The sequence below is a fragment of the Artibeus jamaicensis genome, unplaced genomic scaffold (assembly GCF_021234435.1).
Source record: "Artibeus jamaicensis isolate MK-2021 breed Jamaican fruit bat unplaced genomic scaffold, CSHL_Jam_final contig_288, whole genome shotgun sequence".
In the NCBI taxonomy this organism is placed as follows: Eukaryota; Metazoa; Chordata; class Mammalia; order Chiroptera; family Phyllostomidae; genus Artibeus; species Artibeus jamaicensis.
In genome coordinates this window covers 1,262,294-1,274,539 of record NW_026521645.1, presented here as the reverse complement: position 1 = coordinate 1,274,539, position 12,246 = coordinate 1,262,294, and positions in this window count along the sequence as shown.

Below are 12,246 nucleotides of genomic sequence, written 5' to 3'. Positions count from 1 at the left end.
AAAGGCTGGCTGGAACCGCACAAGTAACCAAAGTACCAGGCTTTTCTCGTGGGCTTTTGCTAGCTTCACAGGTCAATCCCAGTTCCTCTGAGCTTTCTGGTAACGACCAGAACCCATACATGCCTCCTTCAGGTGTGACATTCCAGTCAAAGTCCTGGTTAACAAAAGCACTGTTAATGACTGGTCTTAATTGGTTTTATGCAAAGAAAACTTACGTCATCATTCATTCCTTCAGAATATCAAATTCTGTAGGGATCAGGTAGGGAGAAAAACACAGAACTTGAAGGAAAATCTTTCTCCGTCTAATACCCATCAAGATGCATCTCCATGCCATATACCTTCTATTACTAACACTGCATAATTTCCTTCCAAAACTTTTACATTTCCATATATTTTATAACTTCCCACAGACTTTCTGAAATATTCACAAACCTTCTATAACCTTTTTACCTATCCAGATTTATCCATAATTCACTTTTAATCCCTGTTCCTTTCCCACACTGAGAAGGACTGTACTTAAACTCAGTATCTGGCAGCTAAAAGTCCCTAGCACTATAGGCATCTTCTACTAAAAGTCCCTAGATTTGCAGGGACATTTTTCACCTTTCTGAAGCTTAGACCTTGCAAACACCCTATAAATCAGATGGTCAGCCTTGGACCTCAGTTCATGACCTTCAAAACTAGAGCTATTCCTATCAGAACCAGTTACACAGAGAACCTGACTGCTGCAGTGTCCACACAGCAGCAGCATACAGCTCAGAATCTGAAAAGAAGCCTTAGTCAGTTCCAAGATGGCAACGCCCATGAATGCTCTGTCCTCCATGGTAGGGCATTCATGTGGCTCATCCATTTTACCCAAAATTGCAGCACCCCAACTCTGGTTCCACCTACCTGCGTTGGCAGCCTCGAGGCTCTGGCTCCAGTCTCCAGAGCTAAGGAGGCCCCAGAGGTCCTTGGTGCAGCAGGTGAGCAGAGCCTGCTCACAGAAGCTGAGAATCCATGGTGGAGACTTCTCCCACTTGCAGGGTGGGAGAAGCCATAGTGGGCCTCTCCTCCCTAGAAAGCAATGTCACCACGGGAGTTCCTGCTGTCTGGGGTCCCCCTTTATTTATTCTGAGGATGGGAGGAGGTCTCCCCAAAACTGACTCATACAGGGTATACCCTGAAGGGTTAGGGGCAGCCCTAACCCTAAGTAGTGCCGGTGGCAGCAAATTAGTCTAAGGTAGTCCAGTCTCCTGGTAGAACTTAGCTAGAGTTTCCTTGAGAGTCCGGTTCATGCACTCCACTTTTCCCAAGCTCTGGGGTCAGTATGCAGTGTGCCCACTCTGTTTCGATTTGTGCCCCTTCTTTAAGAACACCCGGTGCCCTGTCTTGGTTAGCAGTTCAAACAGCTGGCAAGGGCCCTCCCAGCAACCATCTCCAGTTGGTGCGGATGAAAGGAGGTCATCTACACACCGCAGTAACACTGGGTCAGTTTCCTTCTTGGTGAATGATTTTAGATCTCTGGCCAGGGCCTCTCCGAGGGGAGTGGGAGAGTTTCTGAAGCCCTGTGGCAGTCTGGTCTGGGTCTAAGCCAGCTAGGCTGAGGACTGTAGGCACCTGTAACACTGGTCTTTGTCGCCTGCCAGCGGGCTTTTTCTTTTTCCTTTTCAGAGCAGATACAGAGCAAAATCTGAAACACAGAGTTCCAAAACAATACACAGGTAGAGGCATTCTCTTGCACCAATGCATCCACTGGCGCCTCGAAGAGACATGCTCCTTCAGGTCCAGTCTCATGGCAGAGACATGATGCTTTGCCTCAGACTGAAGCCCCTTCCTGGGTCCCGGGTGGCAAAGGCATTCTTCCCAACCTGCTACAGGTGACCTTTCCTAGGTCTTACAATACAGGTTTCTGATCAGAAACAGAACCACATGTGAGAAATTTTCTCTTTTCCCACAAAACCAGAAAACAAGTAGTTGATATTTCTTCTACTCCAGGTTTAAAACTTTCACATCCTTCATACATATTTCTACTTATCTAGATTTATCTATCATTCTTTTTACTCTTGGCTCCTCTGCTTAGGCAATCTGGTGGCTCCCTGCTCCTAGGAGGTATCTGGTTTCCTAAAGGACCCACTGCCAGGGCCGCCAGTGCAGGCCTAGAGGTCTTCACAGCTCGCTCCTGGCTCAATCAAGGGGGCTTGGCTGGGGTAGCCCTGCTTGTCTCCTTGGTGACCCGTTTAGCAGGACCAGGTGCAGGGGGCCATGCAGGCCTCAGCCGCCTCCCATCCCTCCGGGGGGGGGGTCACTCTTGCTCCATAGGTTTTTCACCCGTGGAGCCACAAACACAGTCACTCCTACAAACACACAGACAAACATCCAAGAGTTTATACAGTCCCGCCCGAGTAGGACTGCCAAGGTGGGGATAGGTTTCCCCTTCTAGATGGTCAACTGGTCTCCAGAGGACTTATGGCTAATTGCCTGCCTGAAAGGTGATCAGTCTCTCCTTCCACCACAAGGAGTGGGCCTGATCTCCGACTCTGGTCCCCAGGCGCCTTCTCAGGCGCACCCTGCCTGCCTGGGTCAAAGAGCGGTCCAGAGGATGACTTCTACGGAATCCGGGGCATCCGGGACCCGAAATCACCGGGGCGCACACTTCCCTTCAGCCACCAGGCTCCCTTTGGGTCACTTCCCCATCACCTTCACCGGAGGCAAAAAAAAAGGCCTGATCACGTGAGTGTCATTCCTGGTCAGGGAACCAAAATGTTACAGAAAACAACTCACCTGCTTTCGGGTGTACGGAGTGGAACTTTATTTTATGCATGCAGACCCAGAGGAGTCAGTCTCCTAATTCTGAGCCCTGAGCAGCGGGGGAGCAGTTATTTTTATAGAGCAAGGGAGGGCCCATCCTTCAGACTATTACCTCTGGTGTGAAAGCAGGAGGCTGCTTACAGAAGCAGAAGAAGCAGAGCGTTATCTTTGGCATGCAGATGATAAGCAGTTTTAAAAAGCTAGAAGAAAAACAAGTCACTGGGCTGTAAAAACCAATCACTCTCTAGTCACTGTGTTGTGTCTTAAAATAGCTATCAATTTCCATCAACAGTAGGAGGGACAGAGTCGGGCAGCCAGGTGGAGAGGGGTCCCAGCAAAGTGGTGGCTGGCAGACCCCATACACACAAGTTGGCAGCTAGCAGACCCAGCCAGGTGGCAGATTGTGGAGGGGTACGGCACACAAAGCTGCTGGCAGACCAAGCCGTCCCACATTCGTGTGCAGATAAACCAGGTGAAACTGGGGAGTGAGACAGACTTCACAGCCCAGGGTCCTAGAGCAGGGAAATAAAACTTCAAACCACCTATTGAAAACACCTGTAGGGGTTGAGGTGCTGAGAGAAACTCCCGGGCTCACAGAAGAGATCATTGGAGAGACCCACAGGGTCCTAGAACATACACAAACCCACCCACTTGAGAATCAGCACCAGAAGGGCCCAATTTGATTGTAGAAGTGGGGGAGTGAGTGAAATCTGGCAGAGTGGAGCAAGTGCCACTGTTTCCTCTCAACCCCTTTCCCACACACAGGGTCACAACCCAGCAACCCTGGTGAACACCTAAGGCTCCACCCCTCATAACAGGTGCACTGAGACAAAAAAAAAAAAAAGTGGCCCAAACAAAATAGCAGATAAAAGCTCCAGAAAAAATACAACTAAGCAACAAAGAGATAGCCAACCTATCAGATGCACAGTTTAAATTACTGGTAATCAGGATGCTCACAGAATTGGTTGAATTTGTTCTCGAATTAGATGAAGAAATGAAGGCTATGCTAAGTGAAAAAAAGGAAAATGTACAGGGAACCAATAGAGATGGGAAGGAAATGGGAACTTGTATCAATGGAGTGGATCAAAAGGAAGAAACATCCAAGCAGAAAAGTATGAAGAAACAAGAATTTTTTAAAATGAGGAGAGGCTTAGGAACCTCCAGGACATCTTTAAACATTCCAACATCCAAATTATAGGGGTGCCAGGAGGAGAAGGAAAAGAGAAAGAGCAACAAGTGGAAAAGTTATTTGAACAAATAATAAAGGAGAACTTCCCCAGTCTGGCAAAGGAAATAGACTTCCAGGAAATCCAGGAAGCTCAGAGAGTCCCAAAAAAGAAGGACCCAAGGAGGAACACACCAAGGCATATCATAATTGCATTACCTAAGATTAAAATGAAGAAGACAATCCTAGTAGTAGCAAGAGATGAGGAGACAGTCACCTACAAAGGAGTTCCCATCAGACTGTCAGCTGATTTCTTAAAAGAGACCTTACAGGCAAGAAGGGGCTGGAAAGAAGTGTTCCAAGTCATGAAATGCAACGACCTACATCCAAGACTGCTCGATTCAACATAGCTTTCATTTAGAATGGAAAGGCAGATAAAGTGCTTCTCAGATAAGGTCAAGTTCAAGGGAGTTCATCACCATCAAGCCCTTATTGCATGAAGTGTCAAACGGACTTATCTAAGAAAAAGAAGATAAAAAACATTTACAGTAAAATGACAACAAACTCACAATTATTAACAACTACACCTAAAACAAAAACAAAAGCAAACTAAGCAAACAACTAGAACAGGAACAGAACCACAGAAATGGATAACACATGGAGGGGTTAGCAACAAGGGAGTGGGAGGAGGAGATGGGGAAAAGGTACAGAGAATAAGTAGCATAGACGGTAGGTAGAAAATAAACAGGGGGAGGGTAGGAATAGTATGGGAAAGGTAGAAGCTAAAGAACTTATGACATATGGACATGAACTAAAGAGGAGGAATGTGGGGGCAGGGGGAGTGCAGTGTGGAGGGGAGTGAAGGGGGAAAATGGGACAACTGTAATAACATAATCAATAAAATATATTTTAAAAAGAATTTTTATTATCCTTCACAGTTCTTCAAAATGTCTTAAATTTAATTCTAATTGTTGTTCTTGTTGTTTTTAATATAAGAAACAGCCCTCTGATGTGGAGGCAGATTTGGAGCTTGAAAATGATGAAAATTACTGAAGTGCAAGGAGACGTGAATATATATTCACATATTTATTAGTACCAGATCAACTTGAGTAATAAAATACAGATGCAATTGTTTACTAGATGTTTCACAGATGGATAACATAACATTCTGTGGTTTGCTAAACACATTAGAAATAGTCTGTTTTTCCCTTGTTCTTTGGTTAAATGTGGGCCAAAAAAAAATCTTTCAATTACACTGGTTTGCTTTTATCCCTTGTCATGTGATTTCAAATGCCATGGTGGAGAATGATTTGTTCTGTCCTCATCAAAGCTGAACTAAACAGTGGTTTTAAACATTTGTGTTAAGGTTACAGTTGAGTTTATTACCTAGAAAAATTTAGGTACTTGCTGACTCCAACTGAATAACATTTTTCTTCTTATACACATGAAAACTAGACCTTATCGTTGGTCTAGCAGATCTTGAAGAATCAGGTACAATGTACCATAGCTGAAAACTGAAGAGTAATATTTATCAACATTAAACATATACTTGGTGAAGTAGTTTAAATGTTTCTTCATATAAACATAACAAAAAATTAGCTCAGAAACCACTGAACACATGTCCACTATTGTCAAAGTCGCCTGTAAATACCAGCTCACACTGAATACAAAAGCATCTTCTACTCTGACTCTGGCCATCATGGAGGTTCTATACAAATGTAAGATTTCTCCTCAGCTTCCCTCCTCCACCTCTCTTCTTTTTCTCTTCCCACAGAACTCCAGCCAAAGGAGAAGAAGGGACTCCAACAATTACAGAAGCATCAAAAATGACACCAACAGCAGTACTTATCCTCTCTAATAAAATAGAACATTTAGCATTTTGGTCAATTCAGAGAAAAATAAAACATATTTTTTCTCAAAATGTAAGAAAATCAGTTTGTAGCATTACATTTAAAAGTATAATTTTTGTTCAGAGGACATGTGACTTTCTAGCCCTACCAACTAAGTGAAATTCTCAGAATAAAAACCAGGAAGCACTTGCCAAAGTTAAGTAACAAAGGTGTAAGTTTTTACTGAGAAGATGCCAGGTAACAAGAACTTAAACACCAGGTTCTCCTTCATCCCCTCCCCCACACAGGGTCTTCTACTTTGCCATATATATCACTGTGTATGGCTTTCAAACGTGACACCATTATGAAGTTTTAAGTTTAGGTAGCATAAGTTTTGTTTGGACACATTCAGAAATGAAAGACTAAATTTAAAAATGTGGATGTGGTACATTTTCTTTTTAGCTCAAAAGAACCCAATTTGACTTATTCTGTTGAAAGTAAAAACAAAGAGATAATTTACACTCAAAGTCTTGTCAAGCCATCATCCTTGACCTTAATTGCAAGGCTGTCCATGGTGCCCAGACCATCTGGGAAGGCCTGGATGCTCTCCACTGCAAAATTTCTGGGGTGACTTTTGTAAAGCAGCAATTCACTAATTTGCTTCTCTTGTCTGTTTCTCTCTTCCAAAGCAGGAGTTGCCAAATTTCTTTTTTTTTCCCATGAACAACAATGCTTAGAGAATGATTTTTTTCACATATATGAAGAACCACACATTGAGGGTATCTCATTCTTGACAAAAACAAGACAGTAAGAAGCTAGGAAAATTTCTGGGCACATGGAATGGGGAAACTGAGACAAGAAAATTAAACAAAGCCAAATATCTGAGTGGAAGACCTTTACAAAGAATACATAATGACCCTTCCCATAAACCACAGGCCTCTGGAGAAGAGAGGAAGAGGGATTCTAATGCAAATAGAGAGATAACACCAGAACAAAGAAGCCTGCTTGGGAGGAGGCTGCAAGATTTCCCTTTTAGTTCTGGCTCCTGGAGAAACAGCACAAATATGCTCCCTCTAGGAATTTTCCTCTCCCAAATTCCTAACTTTCCCTGTAGATAAACTTGCTTCTGAAAGCTCAAGGTAAGGTGAATGTTAGGGTTTTAACCCACCACCTTCTTGTCTGATATTAATAAAAACACAATTTTGACTTCTGGCCAAGATGGAGGCATAGGTGGAAATACTGTACCTTCTTGCACAACCAAATTTAAGGACAACAAAGATTTAGAAACAAAAATACAGCCAAAACAGACAGAAAATTGAACTGTACTGAAGTCCAACAACAACAAACCATCCATCAAGACTGGTAAGAGGGGTGGAGTCAGCGGCCGGCAGAGAAGGGTCCTGGCAGGAAAAGGCAGTGGTTAGCAGACTGGGTGCAAGGACAAATCAAGCAAACCCAGTAAGGCTTGCAAGGTGGCTGGCTGACCACGGACACACATTCGTGCACAGAGAAACCAGGCAGGTTTAAAAACAGTCAGTGAGACAGACCGCTCAACCCAGGGACCCACCAACAGGAAATAAAGCCTAAAAGCACCAATTGGAAAAACTGAGGGGTTGAGGTGCTGAGAGAGGCTCCTAGCCTCACAGGAGAGTTTGCTGGGAATACCCACAGGGTCCTAGAATGTACACAAGCCCACCCACCCAGGAACCAGCATTAGAAGGGCCCAATTTGCTTGTGGGAAGCAGCAGAGGGGACCAAAATCTGAGAGAGAGCCCACCAAATGCCATTTCTCCCTCTCTGACCCCACCCTAAGTCACAACCCAGTGACTGGGGTAGACCCGCCCTGGTAAATGCCTAAGCCTCTGCCCCTCATACATAACATGTGCAAACAGATCAAAACATTATGGCTCAAACAGAAGAACAGATCAAAGCCCCAGAGCCAATACTTCTAAGCAACCAAGAGATAGCCAACTTATCAGATGAACAGTTCAAAACACTGGTGATCAGGATGCTCACAGAACTGGTTGATTTTAGTCACAAATTAGATAAAAAAAATGAAGGCTACACTAAGTAAAAAGAAGCAAAATGCACAGGGAACCAATAGTTATGGAAACAAAACTGGGACTAAAATCAATGGAGTGAATCGGAAGGAAGGAAGAAACAACCAAACAAAAAAGAATGAAGAAACAAGAATTCGAAAAAAATGAGGAGAGGCTTAGGAACCTCCAGGACATCTTTAAACATTCCAACATCCAAATTATAGGGGTACCAGAAGGGGAAGAGGAAGAGAAACAAGTGAAAAAATTGAACAAATAATAAAGAAGAACTCCCCCAATCTGGCAAAGGAAATAGACTTCCAGGAAGTCCAGGAAGCTCAGAGAATCCCAAAGAAGGTGGACCCGAGGAGGAACACACCAAGGCACATCATAATTGCACTAGCCAAGATTAATATGAAGGAGAGAATTCTAGAAGCAGCAAGAGATAAGGGGACAGTCACCTACAAAGGACTTCCCATCAGACTGTCAGCTGATTCCTCAAAAGAGACCTTACAGGCAAGAAGGGGCTGGAAAGAAGTATTCCACATCATGAAATCCAAAGACCTACATCCAAGACTGCTCTGTCCAGCAAAGCTCTCATTTAGAATGAAAGGGCAGATAAAGCGATTCTCAGATAAGGTCAAGTTCAAAGAGTTAATCATCACCAAGCCCTTATTACATGAAATGTTAAAGGGACTTATCTAAGAAAAAGAAGATAAAAAAGATGAGCAGTGAAAGAACAGCAAACTCACAGTTACTAACAACCACACCTAAAACAAAAGCAAACTAAGCAGACAGCTAGGTCAGGAGGGGAGCCACAGAAATGGAGGGTTAGCAACAGGGGAGTGGGAGGAAAAGGGGAGAGAAGATACAGAGAATAAGTAGCATGGATGGTGGGTAGAAAATAGACAGGGGGAGGGCAAGAATATTATGGGAAATGTAGAAGCTAAAGAACTTGTGACACATGGACATGAACTAAAGGGGGGAAATGCGGGGGAAGGGGATATGCAGGGTGGAGGGGAATTAAGGAGGGTAAATGGTACAACTGTAATGACATAGTCAATAAAATATACTTTAAAAAACACAATTTAATCCAATCCCTGTCTCTGGTTTTTGGCTCAGCAGTGACAGGCAGCAAGCACTCTGGATTTGGCTGCCCTGGAATTTCACTGATTTGCTAAAGATGATACTGATAGTTAACATTTGGCAAGCACTTACTATGCACCCAACATTTCAAATGAGATATTAATCATCTAAAACAATTTTCATTTTATAGATTTTACAGAAGAAATTGAGAAGCAAGAGTAAAGTAACACTCCAAGCTTATATAATTGTTTTGTTCAGGGTTCAGGTCAGGCACTTTGTCATGATTATCAGAAAATAAAAGTAGAAGTAAAACATGAAAGATAGTGACATTATTCTTAAAATTTTTTTAAAGAACAATTTTTGATCTGGATTTTTAATAATTTTTCTTCATTCAACATTGTCTCCCCTATGTGCCAAACACTATATGTATGTATGAAACACTCCTGCCCTCAATGAGTCTAGGGAAATGAGAAAACAAAGTTTTAGAGAGTCAAATTGTCTGAGGTCACATTGTTGGAACATACTAAATCCTTGGAGTCAAATCTAGATCTGTCTGACCCCAAAGTAGATGCTGGGGTAAGGAGTTTGAATTTTATCATGAAAACAGAGCAACTGAATGATGTGAAGTTGAGGAGTCATATCAGATATTTAATAAAGAGTTCACTCAGGACAATAAGGGAGATTAAAAGAAGCAAAAATGTAATCTTGCATACTGAGATTCAGCAGCTTATTGCTCTTTTATATATGACCTAGCAATTTATGTTGAAGGAAATAAGTTTTTATTAGAAGGGGTTCCAACTTTAGGGGAGGGGTCAGGGCACTCCTGCTCAGAGCTCTTCTCTCCCACAAGACCCAGAACTTGTCTTATTCCCCAAAAGACTACAACCCAAAACCATGCCCAGAAGTTCCCCATTTCCTTATCTTCCCTTAAGGCAGTCACACAAACAGATCTCCATCCTCTCTGGCACGTGCACTTGTGGGTTTTATGAGGTTGGAGTCCCTCAAGAAACCAAAAGGACTCAGAGAGCTAAGGAGCACGGCTTATTAGCAGGGAATGAGAGGGAAAGTGAAGCCAACCAAGGGAGGTTAAGACTCACTCAGTTGTTTATAGGGCAGGGTTTTTAAGTGCAAAACCCATGAAGGGTAACTGGTTGGGGTGTCAGAGTCTGATTGGCTAGAGCTGGTTGCTGGGTGCCATTTCTGCTGACCATTGTTCTTGATACACCTTGTTGGGCTCAAGTTAAAGCTGTATCCTGTTATACAGATAGACCGACCCCAGACCCCAATCTTAGCTGAGCATCTGTTTGTCCTGGATAAGGTTGGCAGGCAGTTTCCTAGAGTACAGTTTCCTGCCTGGTCATTTTTCCATTTGTCCAAGGTCTACCTAGGTCTGTCAGGTTTCACAGTTGCCATCCTCTTGCAGCAGCTCTCTTTCAGAATCAGATGCACTGATCTCAGTCTCTATGTAGCAGTCCAGGATCCATGTGCCATGCTGCAATGGATCATAGTGTCTTAGAGGCTAGAGCCCAGGAAAGCACGTCTCAGTGTGGTCACCCTGCCTCCAGGAGTGGGCTTCCATCCAGGCAGGGTCTAACCCCCTGGTGGGGCCTGGCATCTGCCCATTCGGTGAGCAGGGCCAAAGGTCCAGAGGCTCAATACATCCAAAAGGCCAATGGCCCAGGGAGAGAACTTGAACCAAGTTTCAAAGTCCCATACCAAGAGAGCAACTTCTCTGGACCAAGCGATGAACCAGCAAAAGAAAGCAAAGGAGAGAGCCAGTTTGCACCTCTTCTTTGAAAAGGCCCTCCCGAAATCTAACGTGTGCAGGAAGCCAGTGGGAGTGTCCAGCTTTTCCTGTAGTACATCAGTGTCTGACATTTTTGTCAGCTCCCCAGTGTCTTTGACCTTCCTTCAGGTGCCATTTTTAGTCGGGGCAAGTTTCTCAGTCACACACAGGCCCACAGGCATCTGTTCATCCAGGGTGGGGCACCTGAGCCCACCCCCACATGAAGCCCATGCTGGTGCAGGTTGGCACAGCCAATGTGTCTTTGTTTACAGTTTGCCTCTGGTGGCAGCCTCCATCCATAGTGCCTCCCTTCAGGAAGGCAAGGCTGCATTAATCTGTCTTTATTACGAAATGGCCTTTAAACACTGTACCTTCCACTCCATCAGCATCTGTCTGCCTCGGAGAAGTCAAGATATTTTCAATCTACTGCCTGGGCAGGCTACTCCCCACCCCTCCTTTTTGCTTGGGGGTGGGGTTCCCCTGAACCTGGATTCTCTCGTGTTTTCCAGGGACCTCTGCTCCAACCTACCCAGTCACAAGAAGACCAATTAAGACACTTTACATTCATCTAGGGGAGAAATGAGGGTTTAAATTAAAGGCAGTGACAGTGACTGGAATAAAGGAAAGGAGTTGAGGTCATCTGAGAAGTAGAATAGAATTACTTGGTGACTAGATATGGAGAGAGAAGTGAAGAGGTGAGGCAAAAATTTCTGCTAGACTTCTGGCTTGGGGGAGTGGGTAAAATAGCTGGGACTTTCTCTTAGAGCACGCAGGAATAGAAACAGGTTTGCACAGGAAAAAAACTTTTGGCTCTGTTAAATGAAGCAAAAAAAAGAAGCTCTCTGTTTGAAAGCTGGATATAAACCATGTTTGATATGTTCATTTTGTGATATCCAAACTTATATTTTCAAAAATAGCACACATTAGATCAAACCAGAAAAAGTAACTAGGGAAATTTCTTAAAGTTGACATGCTAAGAATATCACCTTTTTGTGTAATCACTTTCATGGAGTAACTTGGAATCTATGGTTTTATTAAATGAGGCATCCTATGTACAATAAAATAAATAAGAACATTAAAATTGTATTGTCCTTAGCGTATATAAAAAGTAAAGCCATGGGTATAGAAGTGATTGCTTTGAGAAGATATGTATAATAAGAAAAAAGGAAAACTTGGAGAATAGGGAGATTCAAGTGACATTTCAGTAAAGCCTGCTAAGGTGAGCAATGGAAGTCAAGGAACATTAGTATACCAGAAATGATTGATCAGTTGAGTCTTATGAGGTTAGGGATCACATCCGCCTTTTGTTTCTCTTACAGCAGTGCCTATCCCAGTGCCTGGCCAGTAGGCACCTTATACATACAGAGTCAAATGCTGAAAGGGCAGGAGGGCCACAAATGCCATTTGCTATGGCAACTAGATGATTGGGGATATGTGCCAGCAGGATGGCAGACAATGAGTAAAACAGGAGGAGAAAGTGAAGATCAAAAGTGAGGGCTTCTCTTCCCAACTCCTTGGCTAAGAGATGTGGTAGTAGTTAAAGGAAGATACGCT